Source organism: Mytilus galloprovincialis, chromosome 13 (genome assembly GCF_965363235.1).
Source record: "Mytilus galloprovincialis chromosome 13, xbMytGall1.hap1.1, whole genome shotgun sequence".
NCBI lineage: Eukaryota > Metazoa > Mollusca > Bivalvia > Mytilida > Mytilidae > Mytilus > Mytilus galloprovincialis.
In genome coordinates, this window is record NC_134850.1 from 37333876 (window position 1) to 37350180 (window position 16305).

General features: G+C 31.4%; 1 long non-coding RNA gene across 1 annotated transcript; it reads left to right on the forward strand.

Annotated features, from left to right (window-relative positions):
* Positions 1–9113: 9113 nt before the first annotated feature.
* On the forward strand, positions 9114–14673 carry LOC143056035 (uncharacterized). The gene is made up of 3 exons (XR_012972215.1): positions 9114–9581; positions 10772–10966; positions 13111–14673. It is a non-coding gene; the product is annotated as an uncharacterized LOC143056035 (long non-coding RNA).
* Positions 14674–16305: the final 1632 nt, after the last annotated feature.

A 16305-nucleotide genomic window follows, 5' to 3' on the forward strand; every position in this document is an offset into this window, starting at 1 on the left:
TTAAACCACAGTTTTAACGTAGATAAATAAATACATGCTTAAATTGGAAAAAAGCTATATTTGTTGTTAAAAATGTATGTAACGATTGGTATTTAGGCAGATATTCACAACTTTAATGGAATAAAACAGCTTGCAACAGCAATTGAACTATCAAGATAAAACATTTTGCATTTAAGAATTCGATATAGTAATTGTTTAGTTATTTTTTCTTCTGCCAAACGTTTCACAATTATTATTTATTTACAGAAAGTCCAAGTACTACTCAAAGTACCAGTCCTGCAGACAAATGCACTAGCACAGCTGGCTTCATTTACAATGCAGGTGAAAATATGTGCTACTTCATTGGTTCCCCGATAGCTGTTGATTTTGACGTCATAGAAACGTTGTGTTCAAATATGAACAGTGAGCTCATTAGGATAGATTCAGCACAAAAGCAAGCATTTGTAGAACAAATACTTGGTAAGCTTTTTACTTGTAAGAGTTCAGGTTAAAATTCAGCTACATTTTCAAAATATCTTTAATTCAATTTTATAAAGTTTGTTATAAATCATTTCAGTTCCCAAGTACTGATTACTGAACATATGATACCCTAGGGTCTGATAGTCAACTAGCGGAGGTTACGACTCAGTGTTTAAAAAAATAATAACAACACGTTGTAAATAACATGCGTTCGAAGTGTTCTCTTTATTTACCTTCATCAGGAACGAGCAAAGCTAAATATTTGAAAGCTAAGGAAGGATAAGGAGAGAAAATGAAAAGGAGGTAAAAACCAAAAAGAGCCATAAAAATAGTCAAATCCATCCGAGGTGAACTAATGTTCTAACAACTTTCGAAATGATAAGTAAAAAACGTGTTATTTTAGAATTAGAATCAACGGAAAATTTTTATATTCACGTATAATACCCTGTAGCTGTTTACTTTCTTATCCTTCGGTCTTTGAAGGATTTTTGTCTTATCGTCAGTCATATCATACGTAACATATCTCCTTATTTTTATTTTCTTCATTTAAAATTAGTTTGAGGAGATACCGTATGATTGCCAAGAAAACGGTTATTCACACAGGCCAAATGGACGATTTGTGAGTATTTACAGGTCGCTGAAATGGCTTCAATAATAATATAACCCGGTACCGTATAGTAAGCTTTAAATGCCACAGGAGTGGAAGAATGAAAAAGAAACAACTTTATACTACATCATTAACGAAAACACAATTATGTCAAGTATCAATCAAAGAAAACCACCGAATAACATGATCTCAAATCGGACAATTGTTTTTTATTCGTTTAATGTGTTTAAGCTTTTGATTTTGCCGTTTGTATATGCACTTTCCTTAAAGAGTTTTCCTCAGAGTTCGATATTATTGTCATTTTACCGTTTACCTCTATAAACTAAACCCATTATATATGTACTGATTGATATTTAGTTTAAATACACCATAAATTCATTATCCGTAATTGGCTTAACAGTAACTACGTTATTAATCTTTTTGTTAGTTGTTTGTTAAACTCTGTGTTGATCTGACAATTTAATAGAGATAAGAAGATGTGGTATGACAAGCCTGTTTCAACTGATATTTATTGTGTTTTCTAATGTTTCAATCATAACGCCGTTGAAGATAAGAGGAGCGTTGATCACTTGAAAATATATTCAACATCGCCTTACTCTGTGTGAAACTGTCCAAATCAGGAGCATGTAATTCAGTGGTTTTGTTTGTGGCTGGCTTTTATATTTGCTTTTGTTTATAAGTTTGCCATGTCAGTCTTGTATCTCTTACTTTATATCATTGACTTTTTCATTGTTAAAGGCCATATGGTGACCTATAAATGCTTACATCTATGTCATTTGGTATCTGATTGACAGTTGTTTCATTGGCAATCCGCATCATCTTATTAAGTTTGTAAAAGCACTCAACTCTCCATTAGGGTTAGCGCTATAGAACCAGGTTTAATCCACCATTTTCTACATTTAAAAATGCCTGTACCAAGTCAGGAATATGACTGTTCTTGTCCATTCGTTTTTGATACGTTTTGTTATTTGATTTTGCCATGTTATTATGGACTTTCCGAATTGATTTTCCTCTAAGTTCAGTATGTTTGAGATTTTACTTTTTTTCCCCAGTGATGTAACAACACAACGTATGAAAAAACTGTAAAAAAACACAGGTCAGACCAAAGTTTGGTAGAACTTAACAAAAGATATGAATATTGAGTTAATCTTTTCATTATTTAGATGATAACAAAAACAGAAACTCATTATTCTTTTCGCATAATGAGTTTGAATTCTCCACTTGACATCTAACGCCTCTTTAAAAAAAACAATAATCCAATTTCTAAATAGTTTCTGTTAAGTTGTATAATAATAAATAGATGATTATGGAAACAATAAGAATGATTACGAAAAGTCCGACCCTCATAAAAAAAGAAAATAAAGTAATAAGTTTCCAATACAATAAAAGAGAGGCGAATGGACTCAATAGTCGGAAGAGAGAGCCATGACAAAAAACTATAAACGACGAAAAGAGACATAATAACATACAAAACACAGCATAGAAAAATGATATCTGAGCAACAAAAATACTACCAAAAACAGTTGTGATATCAGATTTTCCAAAAGGGTAATCAGATAATGCTAAAAAATCATGATAATTGACACCTGTCGTGTTGCCCATGTATGTAGAGACCAGATGACTTGTCTTATTCTTAAGGTCACATTCATAGATATAAACTTTGATATTCTTTAAATATCTTAAAACATAATTTTCATACGGATCCAAAAACTATCTAAAATTATACACCCGGTGCTAGTATTTATTTAATGAGTTTATTATCTTTTCCCAGACAAATCTTTTAACTTCACTAAAATGCGTTTTGTTCTATAGCTGCAGACGCAGGCGGCTGGGTGTGTATTCAGGGAGACAGGGATGATGGTAGCTACAAATTTGACGATGGCTCAGACATGACATACTTTAACTGGAACATGGGACAGCCTGACAACTTTATTTGGCACCATATAGTAATGGTGAAACAATTCAATTATCTATGGCATGATATGGCAGATGAAAAACTAGACCGTCAGTGCACATACATATGTGAAAAATAAAACAAAAGAGAGCAACAACCATAATTGAACAACTTCTCGTCAGAGGTTTCTGATTGTTTGCAAAATAACTGGATAGATTTCATGTGGCCATATATTTACTGAATTTGCTGAGTTATTAACATAGTTACTATATAGAAAAAATAATTAAATATTATATGAAAATATTTTTAAAATGCATTTAAGGATTGATTTATACACGTTGGTAAGATAATAAACTTCAATTTAACAATAATTTAACAACTATTTTTAAATATGTTAGATAGATTTTGGATAGGTATACATATCTAGACTGAAAATATTTAAAGAAGATTGAAGTTATAGTAGATTGCAACCAGAGAATATATATATTTTTTTTAATTACTGGAGTTGCCGATATTATGCTTAAATGGTATAGATACAGGACTCATCGATGATCAGAGTTAAACTATACGTTTAACCCACAGAGACCCCTATGTAGAATATATATGATACCATTAATAATGTGTTTATTGTTTTCTATTCTGTTTAAAACATTTTGAATGTATAACATTTGCAATGTAATAATATAAATACACTCACCATATATATCATGATTATAATCTTATACACCAGACAAATACATGCTAGCGATATCTGTTGAGCTGTACATGTATATGTATAATAAGACATCAAATTGCAGGATAAAAACGAAAAGTAATATATATTCTGCAATTGTATGTCTTATCATATATATATATATACATCCCAACATATATCGCTAGCATCTATTTATATACTATATAGATATCGATTTAAGCTCCGCCCACTTCAGGACTACGTTTGTCAGCTGCTGTTGACGAGTGTTGTATGAACCTTCGTGACCTCAGAATGTGTATTGCAGTCGCATTCCAATGACTTGACCTTATGTTAACTTAAGATTAATTTACGTTCTGCTTTTTAAAGCCAATTTTCGGCAAACAGTCAAACATGAACATGAACTCCATTTTCTTCGGTGCCGATTGTGTCCATGTAATCAACCATGCAACAATGTCATTGAATGTCACTTTCGGTTCAAAATTATGAAGCGTAGGACAAATCATACAATTTTGTATTAAATGGAGCAGTGTTTTGTTATTTGTTTTTATTGTTTGAATTAGTTGTTGTTATAATATATAATGATTATCTTTGAGCGATGTATTATTGTTGCCCATGCGAGATTCTTTTCTGCAGTCTGATTGTGTGATTTTTAAAATTTCTACGCGGGCCTCAAAAGATTTGAAATAAAAAATAAATTCAATAAATGTGAGTTGTTGTTTTATCTTTAAAGCAAAACGATGTAAAACATTAATTGCAGGATAAAGACAATAAATGTCTTTAAATATCAGCTGTATTTTTACAAAGCTGGAAACAGGAGTAATAGCTCTCTGAAGCTCGCATTACAACTGTCTCTTATCCTCGTACACATACAGCTGCTATTTAAGACACTAAACAGTAAACTCGTCAGTGACGCTTAAATACAAAAATAGAAAGAGCCAAATAAAGCATGAAGTTGAAGTACGATTCGGACTAACTTTCTAAACGTTTCGCCAAATACAGGTAAGGTAATCGCTTCATGGGGTAGTGATTTTCATAATTTTCAAGCTTTGCCTACATATTATTGATAGTTGTGACCATATCAATGATGATTATGTCAACACAGTGCAGACTACTGGGCTGTCAATACCCTCAGCAGTGGCAAACACCCAGTGGTTTTAATAAATTCATCATATATACTAAGATGAAATGATAAAAGCGCGGTTCCTCTACAAAAGACTCATAGTTTATATACATCTGCATTCTTCTAAAAACAAATGGCTAATCCTACTAGATAAAATGGTACTTTTAAGATGGTAATCTCCAACATGATGGCAGATATTTCTCTGTTGCAAACTTATCTAATTGTAATTCGTTAAATCCTGGAGTGAAACTTGCAATAATATCTGAGATATATTTCAAGGGATCCGGTAGACGTTTTAAAATTTCATTCACAAGAAATGAATTATATGTCACATTCATTCAGGGACTAAGTAACTTTATAATGTATTTTGTTTACTAGGTTCGTACATAAATAAAACAAGAATATAAACGTTAACAAAACGACGTATGTATTTATCTTTCAGATCGTACAAGGTGTAGAATAGTATAATGGTTTGCTGTTGTCTTTTCGTCTTATATATTGATGTGAATAATTTGCTTATGCGTTCATATTTTATTTCATGTCAAGCAATGTATGTGTATAACTTATAAGAATTTGTTGATGAATATGAATATATTGGACATGTTGTTTGTGATGATTTGAAGAATGATTGTTTCGTTAATAGCCAACATCAAAGTAAATGTAGGAAAGTGGATATACTGAGGCGAAAATCAATCATTCATATTTCATTGTATGAATGTCTATTGTGTATCTTTTAAAAACATTTTTTTTTTTACATATATTGCCGTTTCTTAAATCGTGTATAATGATATTTTTAAAATAATAATGGAATATCAATATAGATGTAGTGCAAGTATTCTGTTCGTTTTAAATGAGGTTATGTCCTTCAGAAAAGTTATGTGAAAGTCAATGTTTAGATTGTCAAATCGCTTGAAATTATGCGAAAAAAAATTTGAGTCTGAAATAGACGATTGTTTTTTCATTTTTTTTTATATAAATAAGGCCGTTAGTTTTCTCGTTTGAATTGTTTTACATTGTCTTATCGGGACCTTTTATAACTGACTATGCGGTATGGGCTTTGCTCATTGTTGTAGGCTGTACAGTGAACTATAGTTGTTAACGTCTGTGTCATGTTGGTCTCTTGTGGACAGTTGTCTCATTGGCAATCATACCACATCTTCTTTTTTAAATGTTATGCTTTGCAGATAAACTGTTTATTATGATGTTTATAAATCTTTCACAACACTATGTTTTAACTATTACAGTCATAAATGCCAGATGTGACACAACCTTACTGCCTCTACCATAAACTGATACTCATTGGTTGTCGTTACATTTTCTCCTTAAATTCTGTATTAATAACTTTAATCTAATGCGACTGATTGTAGCATGTCGGAAAGTGGCTTATTCCCGATATTTGATGGTTCCATGTTGCGTTTTTGTGTGTTCCATATATGTAATGTTGTTGTCTGATGGAAAAAAAACATATGCTTGCTTATCAATACATAACACAAATTAAGATCGCAAACATGAAACAAAAGCAAACGAACAACACCTTTTTTGCTATATTTCATATCAAAGTTACTCTGAATACTTCAATATAAAGTATAGCATCACCGCAAATTCAATATAACACATACCGCTGGATTGAGCGAAGAGTTTGCTTGAAGTCAGTAATTCTACAGATACATGTTGAAGAAAACACATGCAGGGTAAACAAATTAAAAAAAAGTAGATATTAGGACAAGATTATTTCCGATTATTGTCATTGTATTTTAACAATCTCACTGTGAAATACAGACCAAATACAATCATTTACACAACACCGGAAAATCTCATGATTTATGTAAGATACCTTGGGAGGAAGTTAAACATGCATAGGATAATTATTCGGGGAAGTGCATACCAATTTTTCATATAAAAAAGTAAAATGAGTGAGAGTATAGAGTAACATCCAGAAAAGACGTCCCTTTAAAAATAAAATTACAAAAATACCGAACTGAAAGACCATAATCAAAGGGCAACAGCGAAAGCTCAAACACATCAAACGAATAGATAACAACTGTCCCATTCCGCACTAAGAATGAATACGAAATAACTGTCACCGGGGAAACAAGGGTGACTTGTCGGGTGTGTAACAAGAGCCTGACTGAATGGCCTCTTGTTACTGAAACTGTGTGATGCACCTGATCACACAACGAATGATTGCTGTGAATAGCAATGAGAACTCTGACACTGAAACTCTGATGAAACTAACTACTAAGACTCTGGAACTAGCGATGAATAAACCAATAATTCAGCACGGAATACTAATGCTTTTATTACAGATGGACTGTGTTCAGTGTAAAGTCCTGAGTCCAAATCTTGCTTATAGAAATTATAAACAAGTATTTAGAACATACTCACCCCTTCTCTTCCAATGAAAAGTCAGTTTTTTCCCCTCTAATTTTTATAGTACATGGTTTTCCATGCACTATGAAATGCTATACATGAATGACTTTTCATTGTCAGTTAATTATGAAATTGAACTCTCAATAACTGCACTAACGAAGTGTTTAATCTCCTGAGGCATTTTCCATGGGAAAAGAGCCTACTGATTTAAGATGAAAGAGCAAAGATTGAAACAAAACATTTTGAAATTTGTAAATTTTCATGCATTTTCTAACGGTACATATATATAGAATAAACAAAAATAATTTGGTTAAGGATGTAGGCAAAATAATACTTATTTAATTTATATACCTGACATTTGAGGGATTTTTTTTTCTTTCAAGAAAAAAATGCCAGACTGCTGATATATAATTGAGGCAAAGATTTTTTTCTCGGAAAAACACAAATACATGTAAATTTTTCAATGAAAAGTAAGCACTGTTGAATGGTGTGAATTTAAATATTTAAACAGAGAGTTTTATATTTATAAAAAAAGTCAAATTTCAAAAAGGGGATTTAAATAACATTGTGTTGCTTTTTAAAATATTATTAGTATTAAACTTTACCTTAAGGAGAAGAAAAACAATTTATCCATTCGGTCCTCACAAACTATGACCGAGCTTTTTCATTTCAGCCATTGAAATGATGATTACCTATGTTTTACATTTAGTTCATTATTAAAAGTGAACTCTTATTTAGATTTGAATATTACAATGGGAAAGGATAATTTTGTAAGGTCACTCGAAATTGTGAATATGTTCTAAATTGGTCAGACAATACTTGGTCAGGTTTTATGAAGATTTAAGCCCTCGGCTTCGCCTTGGGCTTAAATCTCCATAAAACATGACCAAGTATTGTCTAACCTATAATTATACACAATTGAATTAACAAGTATAGACATAACAAATAACAGTTAATTTGAGTAATATTGTTCACTGACAAAGATTAAACTATTTTTAGAACTTGAAGAATAAATATTAAATGATAATCTGATTAAGACAATTAAGAACATACGTTATGAATAAGGTAAAATGTAACTAATTAGCTAACAGATTGAAACATGTCACTCAATGTCCAAACTAAGAATTAAATTGCATATCAAAGCATGTTGATTTTAAGTCCTGGATATGAAATGTAAATAGAAACGAAATTATAAAATAAAATGAATTATAAAACACAGAGAATTAAAGTCTTAAATATCAAAATTGAGAATTTTAAATTAAAGTCCAAAATAATAAACGAAGCTGCTTTTTGCACTGTCACATAACTGTGAAATGATAAGAGAATTCATCCCCAAAACGGGAAAACCTTCTGTCTTTCATCGACCTCTGGTTATTGATTGACACCATGTTTGAAGACACACGTGATAGTCGTTTGATTTTTTCGAATTCTAGTCATAAACAACTCTTTGCAATGTTTAGAATTAAATCAATTATACAATATTTTAATGTGTCATAACAAAGTAATGGCATATGACTTGTCAATAAAGATCCGCTTATAGATAAACACTGATCTATGCAGAATTGTGTTAAGATTGCATAAATTAATTTATAATTAACATTTGATATTCATTTTTGAACTTTGATAAATCAAGTTTTCGATCGTTTGAAATGTGGGCCGATTGATGTAAAAGTGATTCAAAACTATTTGTGTAATAAACATTTTTACTGATGAAAGATTTTTATTCAAATTTGAAAGAATTTTTATTAAGTTCCTAATAAAACTATGTATTTATTTGTTCATTTTCCGTTCAATAATTCTTTGAAACTGCTAAAAGTTTGAAGTTGTTTTATTACTAAACATCAAGACCTTTTTTAATTTTATTGTTTTAACCATTAAAATGGTTATAGCATCTGTCATTTTCTCATTCTCCATCAAGTTACCAAGACACACAATATCTGAATTGTATTTAGATTGTTGTTTTTTTTACCCGAAACGAAATATTTTTCTAAAAACTAGCACCACTGTACATTTACTTAAATATAAGTAATTTAAGAAAGTTAAACGTAATTATAACTGTATGTTCTGTGTAATTTGACAAAAAAGGATATGGGTATTTTGGAAAAGTTTGGAGTTCACATTGTATTACACAGTTACATATTGTATCTCAGATACCGATGTCTGTCCGGAAACATCAAAACCATTGATATGACTGTAAATTACAATTTGATTGGCCAGCTGTCCCTTTACCTGAATCTTGGGCAGTTTAACCAGACGAAATCATTGATCCGATGCACAAGTAGATGTTTGTTGCGTACGGATTGTAGATCATTGTTTTACCAGAACCAGACAAAACAATGCATTCTTCATAGTCTAAATATTTTTGAGTTGTCGGTTCAAGGTATAGAAGTCGATCTTGTGACGTCAGCTGGTTGGGAATATTACGAAAGAGAAGAAGGTACGTACTTTTTCTGTTTATTGTCATCTTTCTATTCTTAATGTCACCCGTTTTACTTACATTATGTTATTTATATACCCTTTGGTATATTCTCCTCATTTTATACCATTTGAAGTCGCATAATAGTCAGAATATCAAGCATATGGTCATTTTTTGTTTATAAAAATACTGATAGCAAAATCATGAATTATTCGAAATCGAAATACTAATGATGTTCTTATCCCAGACATATATTTCATTAGCCGTATTTGCAACAACTTTTTGGAATTTTGGGTCCTCAATGCTCTTCAACCTTATACTTGTTTTGCCTTCTTACTTTTTTTATCTGAGCGTCACTGATTAGTCTTATGTAGACGAAACACACGTCTGGTGTATCACATTATAAGCCTCGTAACTTTGATAACTAGTTAGGCCAAATAAAAATATATGTGTGGTTCCAGTTATCATACCTACCCTACTTTTTAGTCTAAATAAAAAAATAAAATCCCTACCAATTTACCCTAACTTTGTTTTTAGGTGCAACTGGGACCAGACATTCTATTTTATTTGACCTATGAAATGCAAGGGAAACATTTCATTTGAAAAAAGCGTATTAAATAAATACCAAGATTTAGTTCAATATCTTAAATAATTAAATAAGTAAATAATAAAAGAACTTAACTCCAAATAAAATCACAACGGAAAGTCTCCAACTAAATGGCAAAATCAAAAGCTCACAACATCAAACGAATATAGAATATCTGCCATATTCCTGACTTGAAGAAGCTCACAATGGAAGAAATTATTTTGGATAATTTTAAAGGAATTTATTCATTATTCTGGGTACTTATTAAAAAGATGATGAGGTATGATTGTCAATGAAACAACTCCCCACAAGAGACCAAAAGACACAGAAATTAACAAGTACAGGTCAACGTACGGCCTTCAACAATGAGTAAATCCCATACCACATAGTCAGCCATAAAAGGCCTCGAAATAAACTCTACATTTTTTTTTACAATTTTTTTATGAGGGATATTTCACGAACAATGAAACCTAGTCAAACCATTGAACAGCAGATGAAGCACTAATATAAATTATTTCTAATAGTTAATGTGAATCATGTTTTGTTAACAGTGTGCCAATTATGTCTTATACAATTATAAATGTTTTGACTTAACCCTAATACAGACTCTGAATTTTACATTTAGATGATATTAGTTCACTGGTAAAATGCATTTCCAATCCTGGATTTCTATACAGTCCAAATGGTGATATGTGTTATTTCATTGGTTCGCCTGAGATTGTGGATTTTAACTACATTAAAAAACTGTGTGTAGATATGGGTAGTGATCTTATTAGAATAGATTCAGCAACCAAGCAAATAAGTGTTCAGCAAATACTTGGTAAGCTAAATATACTTGAAATAAATGAGCAGATTTTTTGTTGTCATCTTTGGTCCGAAGGTTCTGAAAATGTTTCCATAGAGTTGATTGATGTTTGTGTTGTGTTGCTTTTTCTCTTTTGCATGGTCCGTTTTAGCCTTGATAACTGTTTTCTTTTTCTTCTGTCAGTTTTCATTCATCTTTTTAAGAGCTTTACAAAGCTATTTTTCGATACAAAAAAATCTTTTAGTTGAATTATGTTTCTTCTATGTTAGATCTCCATCTTCGCTTTGCGGGTTGTACATGCAAAACAGAAGATAACTTCTATGTATCAATGCAAGCAGCCTGGTTCCTTTTTGAGTTCATGCGGCTCCTTCAATTTTGTTCTAAAACCTTTAGTTGTCTTTATAACCGATTTATGAGATTAAAACAAAAGTAGACTGCCGTTGCCTATATTTCCATCTTTTTATTCAGCTCTGTCTAATATTTTGTAAATAAATGAAAGTCGTATCATCAAGGGTTCAAAAGTTACATTCAAAATGAATACCGTAATTCATTGCAATATCCATTTCAAGCTATGAATTATTTTCGACAATTTTCACCACTTCGTATGTGACGTCATTTTTATGAGTATTTGCGTTGAGGCCTGGACTAAGTCGGGTGTGTCTATTTTCTGTATTTTTTGGTCTTTGTATTATGTATTCGGGTTTTGTTTTCTGTGATTAGTTAAGACTTCAGTTTTATCATGTATATCTTTTATATTCATTTGATAAAATTTACTGTTTGCAGTAGCATAAATTGTACTAAATAATAAGAATGTTCTTATCACAAGCAGAAAACCCTTGACGTATTTGGCACAACCTTTTTCAACTTTTGATCCTCAGTGCTGTACAATTTTGTACTTTTTTTGACTATCGAACTTTTATATCTGGGCGTCACTGAGAAGTCTTGTGTGGACGAGGCGCGTTTTTGGCGTATTGAATTTTAAACCTGATGCCTTTTGTTCATGTGTTTCTTTGCCTAATACGTTCTCCTATTTATTTGTATTGTAGTCCTGTAATATTATGTTGTCATTTTAATGTTATATTAATTGCATGCCACAAAACCAGGTTCAACCCACCATTTTTTCCTTTAAAAATGTCCTGTACCAAGCCAGGAAAATGGCCATTGTTATATGATAGTTCGTTTCTGTGTGTGTAACATTTTTATGTTGTGTTTCCGTTGTGTCGTTTGTTTTCTCTTATATTTTAGTGTGAATTCACATTACTATAAGATGTGTCACGGTACTTTTCTATCAAATTCATGTATTTGGTTTTGATGTTATATTTGTTATTCTCATCGGATTTTTCTAATGCTTAGTCCGTTTCTGTGTGTGTTACATTTTAATGTTGTGTCGTTGTTCTCCTCTTATATTTAATGCGTTTCCCTCAGTTTTGGTTTGTTATCCCAATTTGTTTTTTGTCCATATATTTACGAGTTTTTAACAGCGCTATACTACTGTTGCCTTTATTTAAAGAAATTTATTCACTATTCTGGGAGCTGCACATTTTTGCATACATTTTTGATATTTTATAGTGTGTTTTTCTATGTTGTGATGTTATACTATGGTTTCAGAAAAGGGAGAATGTTTGGTACCATTAAAACGTTTAATCCCGCTGCAAATGTTTGCATCTGTCCCAAGTCAGGAATCTGATGTACAGTAGTTGTCGTTTGTTTATGTAGTTCATACGTGTGTCTCGTTTCTCGTTTTTATATAGAATAGACCGTCGATTTCCCGTTTGAATTGTTTTACATTACTAATTTTTGGGGCCTTTTATAGCTTGTGGTTCGGTGTGAGCCAATGCTCCGTGTTGAAGGCTGTACCTTAACCTACAATGATTTACTTTTATAAATTGTTATTTGGATGGAGAGTTGTCTCATTGGCACTCATACCACATCTTCCTATATCTATGAAGTTCAAACTTAAATACACAGTAGAATATCGAAACTTTACGTATTTTTTCAGTGAAATGAACTACATCGTAACAGTATTTAGACCCGTAGACCACATGCAGTCAACGTTTACTTATAGATGTTAAACGTTGGAATATTTTCTTTCCATTGACATAACAAGTGTAGTTTCTAACTTGTTTTATTAATTTAATTTTCATTTATTAATTTTCTAGTTAATGATGTATCTGATATGGTCTGCATTCAGGGAAACAATGACAATACCATTAAGACTTACAGATTCGATAACGATACGGAAATGACGTATTTCAACTGGAACACAGCTTCATCACAACCGGAAAATGATTGGAATAAACATTACATAATGATGGTCAAGACCTACAATTATCTATGGCATGATATTCAAGAGCAAAGAATAGATCTAAAGTGTGCTTATATTTGTGAAAAATGAATAAAACTGAAACAGAAATAGGGAGGATAATGCCATATTTGAAATATACATATGCGTTAAACATGTCCAGTTACTTGTAAAATTTGCAATTTATGTTAATGCATTTGATTTATATTAGTGACTTGAAGCTATATTCCATTGCCACATTATATATCCTTGTTAATGATTGTTAATGATTCGGGTGAGTCGTTCTACCATCCACTCTGATTTCCATAATGCTGTTGCCCTCATTGATACTGCTAATAGACAAGTTTTTGTATAAGGTAATCAAAGAAAATTAAAATGAGATAGAGAACAATGAAATAAATCAAATAGATTTTCTATCAATCAACGCAAAGATATATTAAAAGCATATGTTCCTTCATAACATTTTGTCAGTACTAAGTTAGACTGTCAAATCACAAAAAAGAACTCCCAGGAAGTTTCAAAACGGAAAGTCCCTAATCAAATGGCAAAATCAACAGCTCTGAAAAGTAGGGGGCTGTTTATTGAATAAAGAACACTTTAAGCTATACATTTGCTTAATAACACAGGTATGCATTCTATCATTCTGCCATTTCAACATATATGTTACAACAACATGTACAGTAATGAATAGCATATTGAATATTTGGATAATGTGTAAAATTACAATAAAATATTTAATGTGTAATATTAAGACTTTTTAATGTTCAAATTCCAGGGAGCTTAATATAGATCAAAATTGACCCTGCAAGTGAAAGAAATCCGTGGAAATTAACAATACCACATAAATACAGCGCAACGTAATTATACATTCTCTGCAATCGAAATTTTATGTTACCAAAAATGAAATTAGTTAACGTTTTTTCTCCTGTTAGTAAATCGTATCAGTGTGTATTGCGTTGACACGGAACAACAAAAAAAAAATACTTGTTATATGTCAACAAGTTAAAAATATCGTACTGCAAGTAATATAAGTCCACATTCTCTATCATGCCTTTTTAAAAATTCAGATACCTTCCATATCGATTTATTTCCCTAGGAACCACGTGGTAATAAGTAACAACTGGATTTCAGTCGTTGATGAAGCGTGGTGATCTACAATGTTAATTCTGCAAAAGGTGTAGTTTTCAATATAAATTTTAATGACATAGATAAATTAACATATATACTCAACACAATTTCACACATTCAGGTAAATAAGCTAGGATCCTTTTTAAAACAGTCTATTGAACTGAGGACAGGGGACTCTTAAAATATTTACTTTTATTGTGTATATAAATGATCTTGTTGTTATTTTTATTTTCTTTTTGTTATGTTGTGTCACAACTATAAGTATGTAGTTTTATGACTATAAAGATTTGAATTTGAATTTGAATATACTCGAATTATCGTTTCATATTAACCTAGTAGTACTTACATTAACATTCAAAAAATCTGTTTTTGCTGCTTTGATCGCTGAAACAAAGAAAAAACGCTTCCGAGAGAATAAAAATACTTGAATGTCAATTCTGGTGACTACAAATCATTTCGACCAATTTGGATCTCATATGATTGAAACAAATTGAGGCTGTAGTTAACTTAAGTCCAAATCTCATAAATCGATTAACGAGACCAACCGAAAGTAATACACAAAAAACGTAGGGAACTGCATGATTTTCAAAAGGAGCGAGAAAAAGCGCACCGACAGAGTAAGTGTCTGCTGCTATACATATACATATACGCCCGGATATGTTAACGAATAAAATATCACTAAAATGAGGAAACTTTGAAAGTAAATTTTAAATTTATAATTTGCATAAATTTCTAGTTTCAAGGGGAAACACATACAATTTGTATGATCCTGTCCTTATCCAGGAGCTCGTTTTTCAGTGATTGTCTGTTGTTCGTGTTGTTTATAAGTTTGTTTTTGTTGCACTTCAGTGTTTTTGTTATTCGGTTGATTTCCTCTTACATTTGATGTGTTTCCCTGGGTGTAAGTTTGTAACCCGGATTTGGTTTCTATAACCGATTGATTATATGGTCATTTTATAAGTTTCCTGTTAACAATTTTTTTTTCGAAAACTAAGGATTTTCTTATTACAGGCATAGATTACCATAGCCGTATTTGGCTAATTACTAGAATTTTGGGTACTCAATGTTCTTTAACTTTGTAATTGTTAGGTTTTATAACTATTTTTATCTGGGCGTTACTGATGAGTCTTGTGTAGACGAAACGCGCGCCTGGTATATTGAATTATAATCCTGGTACTATTGATGACTTTTGAACAAAGGTATACTACTGTTGCCTTTAATCATAACTGTTTCTCCCTTTTTTATATAAAGATGAGTCGTGTGTTTGTCTGATTGACTTGTTTTTCACTAGTAATATTTAGCCGTTTATAGCTTGCTGTTTAGTGTGAGCCTCGGCTTTGTGTTGAAGGCCGTACTTTGACCTATAAACAGCTTTGCACATACATTTACAGTAAGAGAAAATGAATGTCGCGGACAATTGTTAACCTTCCCTTCAATTTATATTCCAAATAAAAATTACACGTTATTTCGGGTCTTCTATAAAAGAGGGACGAAAGATACCAAAGGGACAGTCAAACTCATAAATCTAAAACAAACTGACAACGCCATGGCTAAAAATGAAAAAGACAAACAAACAACAGCACACACGACACAACATAGAAAACTAAAGAATAAACAACATATATAATGCATATATAACCTTTTAGTTTTGACATATTGTGAAGGACTCCTGTGACAAAACGGCTTCATAAATAATACCTTAACCTTATATCTGGAGTATTTGGATATGACAATATGTTCCTAAATTGATGATTTTGTTTAATATACATCTTATGTAGGATTTAATAATGTCCCCATGAAAAAATGTCCACTGGACACATTTTCATAGTAGAAACTGTCCATGGACAATATTTACTTATTCAAATGTGTCCTGTACACAATTTTCTATGAAAATATGTCCTCAGGTATGAAAAAGTATCCATGA